This window comes from Marmota monax, unplaced genomic scaffold (assembly GCF_021218885.2).
Source record: "Marmota monax isolate L192 unplaced genomic scaffold, Marmota_monax_Labrador192_F-V1.1 WCK01_AAM20220418_F8-fsc00043, whole genome shotgun sequence".
NCBI lineage: Eukaryota > Metazoa > Chordata > Mammalia > Rodentia > Sciuridae > Marmota > Marmota monax.
In genome coordinates this window covers 11,566,604-11,580,228 of record NW_026691982.1, presented here as the reverse complement: position 1 = coordinate 11,580,228, position 13,625 = coordinate 11,566,604, and positions in this window count along the sequence as shown.

The following is a 13,625-nucleotide window of genomic DNA, read 5'->3' as shown; positions in this document are numbered from 1 at the left end:
CATAATGGAACTGCTTAAAAAAAATAAAATATTTTTTAATGTACACAGACATACTCCATATAGAAGAACAAGAAGAATAACTATTGACTTCTCATCAGAAACACTGAAACCCAAAAGACAATTGAATATCTTCAAGTTATTAAATAAATAACTTGTCATTATAAACCTATATCCAGTGAATTTATCTTCAAAACTGTAAGTGACAGAAAAGTATGAGATAACTTAGGTCCAGAGAACTAGTATTAAATGAAATGTTAAAGAAGACTCATATCTAAACAAAGGAATACCACCCACAGGTAAATATATATAATAACAACATTTTCCTCCCTTCAAACCTTATAAAATATAATTAACTATTTGAAGAATATACAGTAATTCCACCAGATAAAAGTTATGTCATGTGTAAAAGAAAAATGTATGATAATTATAGCAACACAAGGGAGAAAAAGAGTATTATAAGATTCATGATTACATATGATGGTTAATATTATTTGAAAGTAAACAATGATCATTTAAAAATATTGTAAATCCTAGAGCAATCACCAGAAGATTAAACTGGTGTGAATAATAAAGCAGTAAGCATGATAAAAATAGAATAATAAAAATATTTAATCCAAAATAGGGAAAAATGAGAGGTTAAAGAACAAAACACACATAGGACAAACAGAAAACAAATAGCAAATGGTAATCTTAAGCTACCTAAATAACTATATTAATATAAATAGAGCAAAATGTTTCAATTAAAAGAGATTATGAGTCTTGATTAAAGATGAAATAAGACCTCACTGTGTGCTATCTACAAGAAATACACTATAAATATGAATATAAGTGCTGAAAATTTAGGAACAAATATAGAATAAAAGCTGAAGTGCATGCATTAACTTAGATTCTGGCTTAAGGAGTTTACCTGAGAGAAAGTGGAACATTTTGTAATAATAAAGGGTTTAGTTAATCAATAAAATCATAACAGAATAGCATATAGACATTCATCCTTCCATTCTTCATTCCTCAGGGATACTTCATTGTTTTTCGTATCAGTTTCTCACATGAGCTATATTAATTGTATTTGATTGTCTCCCTCTTTTAGAATGTAAGCTTTTTAAAAGTAGTTACACGAATCCTTTGGCTTATTTTGTGTCCTCACCAACCATATTAGTGCCTAGAATATAGAATAAGTCAATAAATTTTAGTTGAATAATTGAATAAATATCTTATTTAACTTGAAATAATATTAAGATCATTAAATTCATAGAATCAAATCATATTTTTAATGTTTTATTTTAGTTGTAGTTGTACACAATACCTTTATTTTATTTTTATGTGGTGCTGAGGATCAAACCCAGCGCCCTGCATGTGCTAGGTGAGCACTCTACCACTGAGCCACAACCCCAGCCCCTCAAACCATAATTTTATGATATATTTTTCAAACACTAAAATGCTGAACTTCAATATTTAGAAAGTGTATAGATATAGATTATTATATGTGAGGTGGTAAATATAATTTGTTGTTTTCAAACAGTGTGACTATTCACTAGCAATATATAAGAATAAACCAAAAAACAAACAAACAAACCAGAACTTGGAATGGAGTGGTAAAAATGATATATGTATTGGAACTCAGCTCTTGGACCTTGTAGCAAGCAACACTGTTAATAATTACTTGGAGGCAGATTGTCTTTAAATGCAAGAGTATATTAGATCACGCCAATCATCAAATATAAATAGTTAATGCAAAAATGTTGGATGTGCTGGAGCACCCCAATAAGCATTCAATACACACTAATTAAACACTATATAAGCAAATCACACAATCCTAGGGCAACCACAAGTTATGTGACATGCTTTCTCTTAGCCAAAAAGCAGAAGTTGCCCTTGTCTGGTGGTTCTCTCCAATGGCTGGACATCAAGGAATGATAGAGTCAGTTCAGAGTCAGACAGCAAGGAGGCCAGTCTCACCAATGTCCTTGGAACAAAACTATTAAATGCGGCAGAACAAGCAGTTTAAATACAGTTCCAAGTTGGTGGTGTACGTTGGTGATTCATTACACCCAGTGAAAGTCAATGTCCATTGGTTATATACAGTGAGGTGATATAATTGCACCTGAGCATGTTCTTTGCACATGTCCATGGAGCTGTGCTCCTTATCAATTATAAACAGTCATTTCTAAGCATTCTTATGGCTAGTGCCTCTTACAGCTCTTTATCAACTGCAAGCAGACATGACTAAGCAGTTCAATGGCTGCTATTCCTTATGGCCACCAACTTAGTGAGTCCCAGCATGTCAAAGCATGTCTATGGCAGATGCTCCTTATAGACCTGATTTCTATAAGACCTAGAGTTGTCTAACTGAACTGTCTATGATTATGGGAATATTATATCTGTGTTATCTAATAAGATAAACATTAGTCATATGTAACTATTAAGCACATGAAAGGTGAAACTTAAAAAGTGAATTTTATTCAATTTTAGTGAATTTAAATAGTCAAATATGGCTAGCTATTAATTTAAGTGTTTATCCTAGTTATTGACATATGCTACATTTTTCTTACTGCCTAATTTCTCTTATATTATCCTACATAGGTAAAGATTTTTTTTGTTCTGGACAGATACTTTTGATGTAGCATTTATTTGTCTTGATAAAAATGATTTACTTAATATCTATATTTCCCATTATAAAACAGCTTGAATCTTTTTCATTTATTACTTTTCCGCAAAGCCTGATCCTTTGAATTGTGTCTGAATATTTGAATTGTGTCAAGAATATTTGTTGGATTGGTGAATCCACTAACGACTGCTTCACTGTCATTACTATTGAGGGAAAGACACTCCATTAGTCATGTATGTTTATCTCAGTGCCACAGGTGGGTGAGTAAAAACTAAAAAGCCTTAATTTTCCCCACCTGGGCAAAACATAATGGGTTCAGATAAAAGTTTCCAAGTATTAGTGAACCCACATTTGTTGCTTGCCACTCAAAAAGACCATCACAACCACAAGATCAATTCGTTCAGACAAACAGAAAGATTTATCTGGAAAATTAGCAAACAAAAAGAGATGGAGGCTATCACCAACAAACATGATCTTGCTTAGGGGTTGCAGATACAAGCAAGACTTTTATAGGAATTTTGGAGGAGACATATCAGATAGGAGGTGCCATGGTAGCTACAAATTTTAGGAGGCCTGCTTTTTTGATACACAGATAGCTGTTATCTTTAGATCACGGGAAGTTCTGGGTTCTTTAAACCTAAAGGAAAGTTACCAAGTACAAAGTCTTATGATTCATGTAATTCGAGTTCCTTTTTCTAAGATTGTCTTACTCTGCATTTGATCATTATGCTACAAAAAATATTCTAAGACACTGAAAGGTAAACATCCCCTGGAGAACAGGAGAAGGTAATGGAAAAGCGACTCTGGCCAGACAAGATAGTGAAATGCAACTTTTCACAGAACAGTTTAGTCCTTCAATCAGAGTGGTCATTCACAACACTAGTGGGAGACTAATAACACATTGCTCAGCTGCATGACCTCCAAAATTAGTGAATGTTTGAAATCAACTAAAAGTATGTATAGCTAGAGGGTTTATTTAAGTTTTACCTTGGTGAAAATAAGGGTCTTTTGGAGATAGCCCTAATCTAACAGATCCTTAATATAATAAGAGGCCCTCTGAAAGAAATCCTTTTCCTAAGTTTATAAAAGTATTTAAAAATAAGATGAAGGAGAATCATATGGCAGCTAAGTCAGAACATATACCTCAGTGTGAAAGCCAAACAAGCATGCTAACTAAACTCCAGAATTGGATAGCATTGCCCACCCACCTTTGCTAGTTCTTATATGTGGGTAGACAGTAACTATGTAAGACTTAGTAGACAGATAGTGGATTGTATTCTCAAGATAAGTTTCCTTCAAAATAGAACATGAAAGAAGCTGAGCAATCAATGTCCAATTTCTGCATCTCAATTAAAGGAACCAAGATTATTATAATAATTGCGCTACACAATTATTAAAATGTGTAGCACAACACAATTATTAAAATGAACTACAAGTGAGATTCCCAAATAACTACATTTATGTCAATAAGTGAATCATCTTCACAAGAGGTTTAAATTTTTCTATTAGTATCCCCTAATACCTTATATAAAATATTTTAGTAATATTCTGAATGTGATATTTCAAATTTAAGGTGCTTTGAAAAATAGGAAATATTATAACCAATTAAAAATGATAGCCAATGGGAGAGGCAGTGTTACTAACTGCCTTGAAGTGAGATTTGAAAGAGATGAGTGAAATAAAGTTGATAAATGATAATAGGGACATCAGAGGTTAGTCTGGCAGGGGAAAAATGAAAGAAAATTTAAAGAGGTATTGCCACAGAACTCAGCAGTTCTCAGATAAAGAAAATGGTGTCTAAATTTCCTTTCACCCTCTGATGCCTGTGAGAAAACTCTTTTCCTCAGTAAAATGTATCTAATTATATAATTTTGGTTCCTAAATTTATGTACTTCAAATTTAAAAAGCCTGATATACAGCAGCAGAAAACACTTTAGTTGAATTTAGAAAAATAAATTAAGTCTTCTGGTCCATTTCTTTCTTATTCTTTCCAATCTTATTTATCCTTTTTTCAGAATACCCTGAATGAAATCTCTTCCAAAAGATGTATGCTATTCAATAAACTTAAATAACCAAGATACTTACCCAATCAAATTAAAAGCAATTATATAATTAAATTAAAAGGGGAGGTGCTGGGGAATGAAATTAATCAAATTGGGCTATGTGCATGCACAAATACATAACAACAAATCCCACAATGTTGCATAATTTTAATGCACCAAAGAAAATTATGTGTGATTTTATCTACTGTGGTGGTAAATGTAATAGAAAATTTGAGTTAAAAAGAATATGTTCAAAGAGGATTTTTACTTAATTTAGTAAATTTTGCTGACTGATGGGAATTTATCATTGACTAACTGACCCAAAGACAGACAAAAATAATGAAATTAAGCATAAATATGAGAATCGGAGACTTCAAGGTCCAAAAGAAGTGTTAAGATTTCTATTCCTTTTCCTTCAGTTAGTACTATACTTGAATAAGCTCAGGTGCACAGATATGCATCTTCCATTCTAGTGTGGTCCAGGGAGGGAGAACTCATACAGCTTTCCCCAAGCTATCATGCTCTGTCAAACTCTCTCAAGATGTAGTAGGTTTCTCTTCCTCAGAGGAACTGAAGTACATCCTGGCTGAGCCACTTCCACAGATGAGAAAGAAAGAAGAAAAATACTGAATTTTCACGGTCTAGTTATCAAATCACTATTACTATAGAATGTGTTATAATTTTGAAAACATTCAGATAATTTGAAACTTTGTCTTTAAATTCCTCAAGGGCAGAGGAGATTTCTTTTTCATTTCTGTGTCATTTGTCATTCCTGTAATCCTGGCATGAACAATAGTTTTTCAAGAAACATTTGTTGTCCTAAACAACTGCGTCACCCTACTTTGTAGGAGCCCTAATCTTCTCAAAATTCATGAAGAGATTCCTCAAATCTGAATCTATGATATCAATGAATAGACAAAATAATGAATATGTAATGAGAAAAAGTTAACCACAATTCCAAACATTGAGATTGTTGTAAAATTGAAAATAATATGGGAATATGATATATAATGTTTCTATTGCCACAAATGAGGAGAATTTCTGTGCTAGAACTCTCCTTCACTCATCTGGTTCAGTGTCTCCTGTCCAAAGGTGTGTGCTATGTTGTCATCAGGCTGACTTAGCATAATCTTTATTTCTTGGATTCATATTGCCATTGGGCTCTGAAAAGACAGATTTCCATCAGGTAATGTATACCCTATGCCTGTCTTACCATTGTACCTTGGAAGTAGATAGCTTGTTTTGAGTTTACAGACTCACCACTAAGTGTTTTCTTTTGAGTCTCAGATGAGACTCTGAATATCTGACTTGATGATGGAATTAGGCTATCGGAATAGAATTTATGTATTTTGTACGTGAGAATTATATAAGTTTGGGAGATCTGGACAATGCTTTAGTTTGAATATCTCCATCAAAACACATGTTAAAATTTAATTCTTACTGTGAGGTATTAAGAGAGGAGAAATTAAAACTTAATCCAAATATGGTGTTTGAAGGTGGGACATTTGGGAAGAAATTAAAGTTACATGAGATCTTGAGGGTAGGACCCTAATCCAATTGGACTGTGGCTTTATAATAAGATAGTGGCATGTGACACCCTGAACCATCTTGGTTTTCTATATAATCTCTGCCAATGAGAAGAACCTCAACATATGTAGCTGTCCATTCTTGAACTCTCCAGCCTTTGGAACTGTGAACTGAATAAACCTCTACCCATCAAAAATTAGTCTTTAGCATTCGGTTATTGCAATAGAAAATAAGCTAGGACATGCAGTGACTACTAGGAGTTTGCAGTGTTTTCAGGCATTGCTTCAAGTCCCTAATTAATCTAGGTCATACTAAGGTTCATTGTATTTATTATATCTTTGCTGTAATCTATTCTGCTGAGTCATCATCCCTTCATTTAACCTAGATGCAATGTGCAACTTATTCTACCCCTCTTATCGCTCTATATAACAATTTTATAGCTCTCACTTCTTTTGGAATTAGAAATCTCCTTTGCATGCTATAACATTTAGGACTGGGAGAGAGACCAGTGTCATGTCATAGAAACCAAGATATTCTGGATTATGGAAGTATTTAATTATAATTGTGATAAGGCTAATATAGGAAAAGTAAAAGGAAATTAAAATGTGAATAACAGGAGACCAAATCAAGACAAGAACTTGAGGATGTGGTCCGAGTCTTTAGCATCAAGCATGGAGATATCCAGGCAAACTCTCTAAACCTAACCTATAAAGTGGGGATAATACTAATTATTTCCTGGTAAATTTCTTCTGAGAATTAAATGAGAAATGGTATAATGTAAAATACTTATAGGATAATAAGTAATAGGCAATGCTCTCAAAACTTCATGTGTAATGAGTTCCTTACACAAGAGTCCCACATGAGGAAGGTAGCTGGAAAGTGGTGGACCTAGGATTCAAATCCAGGAAGTCTGGATCCACTGATCTATGCTCTCAGCCATTACACTGTCTTGCCTTCTGCTTGCCACAGTGATTAGGACACATTAAAAATTTCATAGACATTAGCTATGGCACTTAGTGGACTTTCGTCCTTGAAAATATAACATATTCAAGACTATCCATTCTTGTCAAAACAATCCTTTCTTGAGCTGATATGCCCTCTTTAAATATCATTTGCCTTTCTACTTCCATTCACAGCAAGTCTACTAAAAGAATAATGTACAGCCATATTCTTTACTCTTACAGAGCATACATTTTTAAATTAATTGTATTGAGGTAAAATTAATGTACAATACAATTAATCATTTTAAACTGAAAATTTCAGTTGCATGTAGCACATTTACAATGTTATGCAAATACCATCTCTATTTAGTTCCAAAATATATTCATCACCCCCAACATAAAATTTCCTGCCCATTGAGAAGCTAGTCCCTATTCCTCCTTCTCCCTGGGAACCACCAATCTACTTTCAACTGTATGGATTTGCCTATTCTGAATATTTCATATAAATAGAATCATATAAGAGGTGACATCTTGCGTTTGCCTTTTTAGACAGTATATTTTCTAGTTTCATCCATGTAGTATCATGTATAAGTTCTTCATTCTTTCTTATGGATAAATAATATTCCATTGCATGAATATTCCATAATTTGTTTAACCATTCATTCACTGGTGGACATTTGTGTAGTTTTCTCATTTTAGCTATTATGGCTAGTGAAGTTGTGAACATTAATGTACAAATAATTGTTTATATGTATACGATTATTTGAGTATACACTTAGTTATGGAATTGGTGGGTCTTAAGGTAGTTCTAAGTTTAACTTTTAGTGAAACAACTTAACTTTTTTTAGATTGAGTCATGTTTGTTCCTTTTCTGTTTGGATTTTCTATGAGCAGAATTATCTGTGAATACATTCAGTTTCTGTCTTCCTTTCCAATTTGGAAAGCCTTTTCCTTTTTTTTCCCCCTGCCTAATTACTATGAGTAACACTTTCAGTAATAGCAGATGCAAAAGTGACATTATTATCTTCTTTTTCCTTTCTGATCTTGGAATATTTTCAGTCTTTTATTAGAGTATATTTGCTGTAGGTTTTCTATAAATGCACTCCTTCAGGTTGAGTATAGTCCATTGTTTTCTTAGTTTTCTGAGAGTTATTTTTACATCATAAAAAGATTATTAGGTTTTATCCAATTCTGCCTATGCATTAACCTAGATGATCATGTGAATTGTTTTCAATATTTTTCTAATAAATTTTTATTTTCTTTAGATAAATCCTGAATTCTTCAGATAAATCCCACTTGATCATACTGTATAATATTTTAATAGTTTGATACATTCAGTTTGTTAGTACTGTGTTGTGAAATTCCGTATCTATATTTATAATGGATATAGACTTGTAGGTATTTTTTTTCTTGTGACAACTTTTTCTGTCTTTGATATTAAAGTAATTCTGGTCTTATAAAATAAGTTAGGAAAAGTTTATTTCTCCTTTCCTATATTTTGGAGACTTTTAGAAAAACCTATATTGATTAATCTTTTAATGTGATCCTGGAACTTTTTTTATTTTTTAGAGAAGGTCTTATATTACTGAAAACACAGAAAAATTAACATTTGTTCTTCAATCCACCAGAAAAGTAAGGTCACAGGGCACACTTCTACTTTAAAAATTGGCAGCAGGGAGGCAGATACAAGGATTCACAATTTAACTGGCACATAAACCCACAATCAGATATCTCTGTGGGATCCAGTACTGGGGTAGGAAAATCTGAACTGCAATTGAAGTATGAAATATAAGAACTCCAGGTAAAAAATACATAGAAAGTCCTTCACAGTTTTGTGAGTTTTACCTCCAAGCACCCTAACCCATTCTCATTGTAAATATCAGAGAAAAAATCCCTTATGTTTTCAGCAATGGGGAGGTCAGTGGAAGGAAGGAAGCATTTGGAAATGTTCCACAACATTCTGTTCTTCTTAATAACACCCACCTTCAGGACTATTTAATTATTTTGTCAGAGTCTAATGATTTTATCAGGGTCTAATGAAGGGAAATACTCGCCCACACTGGCCATCCTGAACCTCAGGTGGGTGGGGAGAAACACTGGTAAGTTCACAGACCAAGAGCACAGGCTCACCAAAAGTCATAATCATAGGACTGCAAAATGATTCCAGCCTCCCTACATATTACCACCCCATCATTAAAGGCCTTTTACACTTGTTCAATTTACCCACTACATTATGCCATCTCTCTACAAAAAAAAATTTTATAAGGCATACTAAGAGGCTAAAATCAGTTTGAAGAGACTGAAAAACAACAGAACCAGAGTCAGATGTGGCATGAATGTTTGGAATTATCAGCCCATGATTAAAAAAAAACTATGATTAATAAGCTACTCTAATGGATAAAGTACGCAGAATATAAGAACAGATGGACAATGTAAGAAAAGAAGAAATTCGAAGAATAAAAGAAATTAAATGCTAGAGATAAAAAGTGTTGTAACAGAAATGAAGATTGCCTTTGATGGGATTATTAGTGACTAGAACAAGTCTGAGGAAAGAACCTCTGCCCTGAGTATATGTTAACAGAAATGTCCAAAACTGAAAAGAGAAATGAGGAAGAGAGAGGGAGAGAAGGAGGGAGAGATAAGTTGGGGACAACTACAAAAATATACAGGTAATGGAAATACAAAAATGAAAAGACAGACATAAGAACTGAGCAACAATTACAGCAATAATGACTAATAATGTCCCTAAAATTAAATTCAAACATAATACAGGGTTTATTCGAAGAGAAATTACATCTATGTGTAGCATAGTCCAACTTCAGTAAATCAAAGATAAAGGGGAAAAATCATTGGAAAAAATTTAGAGGAAAAACAGCTTACCTATATAAAAGGTAAGCATTACATTAATATCCTTCCGAGAAAGCATGAAACTAAGAAGAAAGTGGTATATTTAAAGTTATAATAGAAAAAAATATCACATCTTTAATTCTGTACCTTTTGATGTTATCCTTTAAAGATAAAGGAAAACTAAAGACATTTCCAGACAAACAAAAATCATGGCAATTTGTTCCTAGTAAACCTCCTCATGAAACTTATTAGAAGTTCTGTAGAGAGGAGGAAAATTACATAGGTCAAAAATTTGGATCTCCATGAAGAAAGGAAGGCCCTGGAGGGTTAACAAGTGTAGGTAAAGAAAAATTGGGGTTTTATTCTCAATTTATTAAACAGATAACAGTTTATACAAAATAAAAACAATGTATTTGAATACAAATTCTAATATATTTGAATATTCAGAATAATAACAGTGATACAAGGGATAGAAGGATAGAAATTAAAATATTTTGTGAATATGAGGTAGAAAATGGGAATATACAAAATGTTCAAATAAAGCCAAAAAAGGTAGAAAAATGTGTAGGAGACAAAAGTAGGTACAAAGAACAAGGGCAACAAATAGAAAACAGTAACAATGTAATTTTGATCTAACTATGTGATTACTTAAAGTCAATGATTGAAATACAATAGATATTTTTCAAAAGATTGTCATGGTGCATCAAAAAACAAAAATCAATCCTATGTTATCTAAAAGAAACTCAATTTAAATATAAAGAGACATATGGATCAAAATAAAGCATCAGGGAAAGATATAGAAATAATAAAAAATGTCCTATTTTATTAACTTTGACAATACAAAATGTATCAGTTAAGAATGCTTTTGAGCTGAGTGTGGTGGCACATACCTGTAATCCCATTGACTAGGGACTCTAAGTCAGGAGGATTGCAAGTTCAAAGCCAGCCTCAGGAACAGTGAGGCGCTAGGCAGGTCAGTGACACTCTGTCTCTAAATAAAATACAAGATAGGGTTGGGGATGTGGCTCAGTGGTCAAGTGCCCCTGAGTTCAATCCCCAGTACCAAAAAAAAAAATGCTTTTTAAGTGCTTCAATATAACTATTAATACATTTAAAACACAAGGTGGAACCGGGCATGGTGCCTGCACCCATAATCCCAGCAACTTGGGAAGCTGAGGCAGGAGAATCACAAATAGAAGTCCAGCCTCCATAATTCAGAAAGGCTCTAAACAATTTAGTAAGAGTGTCTCAAAATAAAAAAATCAAAAAGGTCTGGAGATGTGGCTCAGAGGTTGAGCACCCCTGAGTTTAATCCCCAGTACCAAATAAATAAATAAATAAATAAACTAAAACAACAAGGTGGGCTTAGAAGATTTTTACAGAAGATGTAAACAAATGAAACATACATCCAAAAACAAATTAAAGGTAATAACAAGGAAGATAATAACCAGAAACTACTACATTATGGCATGCAAAAAATATTCACAATATCTTTTTGTAAAAAAAATGAGACACAGACCATACATAGTTTATGAATACAGTTTTACAGTGTATAAAATTTTCATGTATGAAATTCTATAGCATGAAATATACAATTATGAGTATATAAAAAGTCTGGGATAAAAAAATGTAAGTTAATAGCAATTATTTCTATGGATGTTTGATTCAAATTTTCTCACATAATTTATTTCATTTTCTAAATTTTCCTTAGTGTTTATATGTAATATTCATAAACACAAAAAATATATAAATAAAAGTCCCAATTTAGAAATAAAATTCTATGCAGACTATTACTACATGTAATGATTTTACAATACTATTTGGCCATCACTCTTTAAGCTGTAAGAGCAAATAAGGAAATGAATAAAACCTGAAACCACTGCATCAACCAAACAAGTACAGAGTAGGAATCACTAAACTAATGGAAGCCACAAAATTTAATGCCAAAATAAAATATTAAAAAGTTTTTAAAAGCTTTTCTGCCAAATTGAAAGCCATAAACACAATTCCAATAAATGGAACAGGGTTCACAGAAAGCATCATCCTTCCTTCCATACAATGAGCTAGGGATTTACTTTCAAATCATCCTAGATTCTGGAAATACAGTCTCTCATTTGTGCATATCCAGGAATTTGGCACTGCACATATCACGGCTGGATATCACAACTTGTTTGGTGATTAATCCTTGCCTTTCTTGATTCTTTCTGTAGGCTCCTTTAGTGGATTTCAACAAAAAAGATCAAATTCCCATACTTTCACAGCAGTCATACATTGGACAGCAGGCTTTTGATTAATACACAGGGTTGGCAGCTTTTTCATAGTTCGGAGTGACTTTGTTAAGTATCTTTTTTTCCAGATGGGCTTAAAGAAAATCTATGGTGAATCCCAAGCCTCTTATCTTCTGCTTCAACTTGACAAAGACCAAACTGGATGGTTAAACCAAGTCATTAATTGACTTCACTTAAACACCCTACTCCTAACCAAACCTTTTAGTGTTAAAACCAGGCAAAAATGCAAGTAAATGTGTTTGAATGGAAAGTTAGCATTGGTTAATAAAACCTAATGATTACAAATGACATTTAAATTATATACTCAGAAAAATCATCCAGTTTCACTTCCTTTCTTTTCATCTTTCCTAGTTTCAGAAAACATCATGTGCACAAAATAGGATAAAAAGCCCATGGCGGCCCAGTGCTCTAATTTCCTACAGCCAAAAATGGACTGAAAAGTTCCTTTCTAAGGCCATGCTTTGCTTTGCAAAAAAGTCAGCATCAACCACCAATTAGAGAAAAAGATTGACAGAACACATTTCAAAATGGTTATACAGTGGGGAAAACTCTTCCAAAAAACTGACTACTTTGTCATAAGAACTAATCTAGAATGTATTCTTTCATTTTTATTTTCTTTTTTAGTCCAGACTCCATAGGGCATTCCTGGTTAGTAAAACCTTCCAGTACACACACTTATTTGTCCTAAAATAATAGTATCCAAAATAGATACAAAAATAATGTGTAAAAATAATGGCTAACACAAATTCTACAAGAATTTCAGCTATATTCAGAATGATTTTTAAAGGCAACAAGCAATATAAAAATTCATAGCACATGAGACACCAGTGAATATTCAGTGGCACTGGGTACATTAATAATGTTGCTATTGCTCCACAATAAAACCCTATATCAATTAAGTAATTACACCCTATTCTTCTAATCCCTGGCTCCAATCTATTTTCTGTTTATATGGATTTATCTGTTTTGAATAATTCATATACATGAAATTATTCAGTACATGAACTTTTTATCAGGCTTCTTTAATTTAGCATAATGTCTTTGAGTTTCATCTGCATGTCATGCATCTTGCTGATAGTATTGCATATTATGCATATTTCACAGTTTGTTTCTCCATTCATTGTCAATGGATGTTCAATATCATTCTACCTTTTGGCCTTTTGTCAGTATCGCTTCAATGAACATAAACTTACAAGTATTTGCTTAAATATCTGTTTTCAGTTCTTAGGGGTATATATTGTGAAGTGGAATTGCTGGGTCATGTAGTAATTCTATGTTTGACTCTTTAAGGATTCATAAAGATCCCAATTACTCCACATTATCTGCATCTTAAGCAATACTTGCTACTTTTTTTTTTTAATCCTAGCCATCCTCC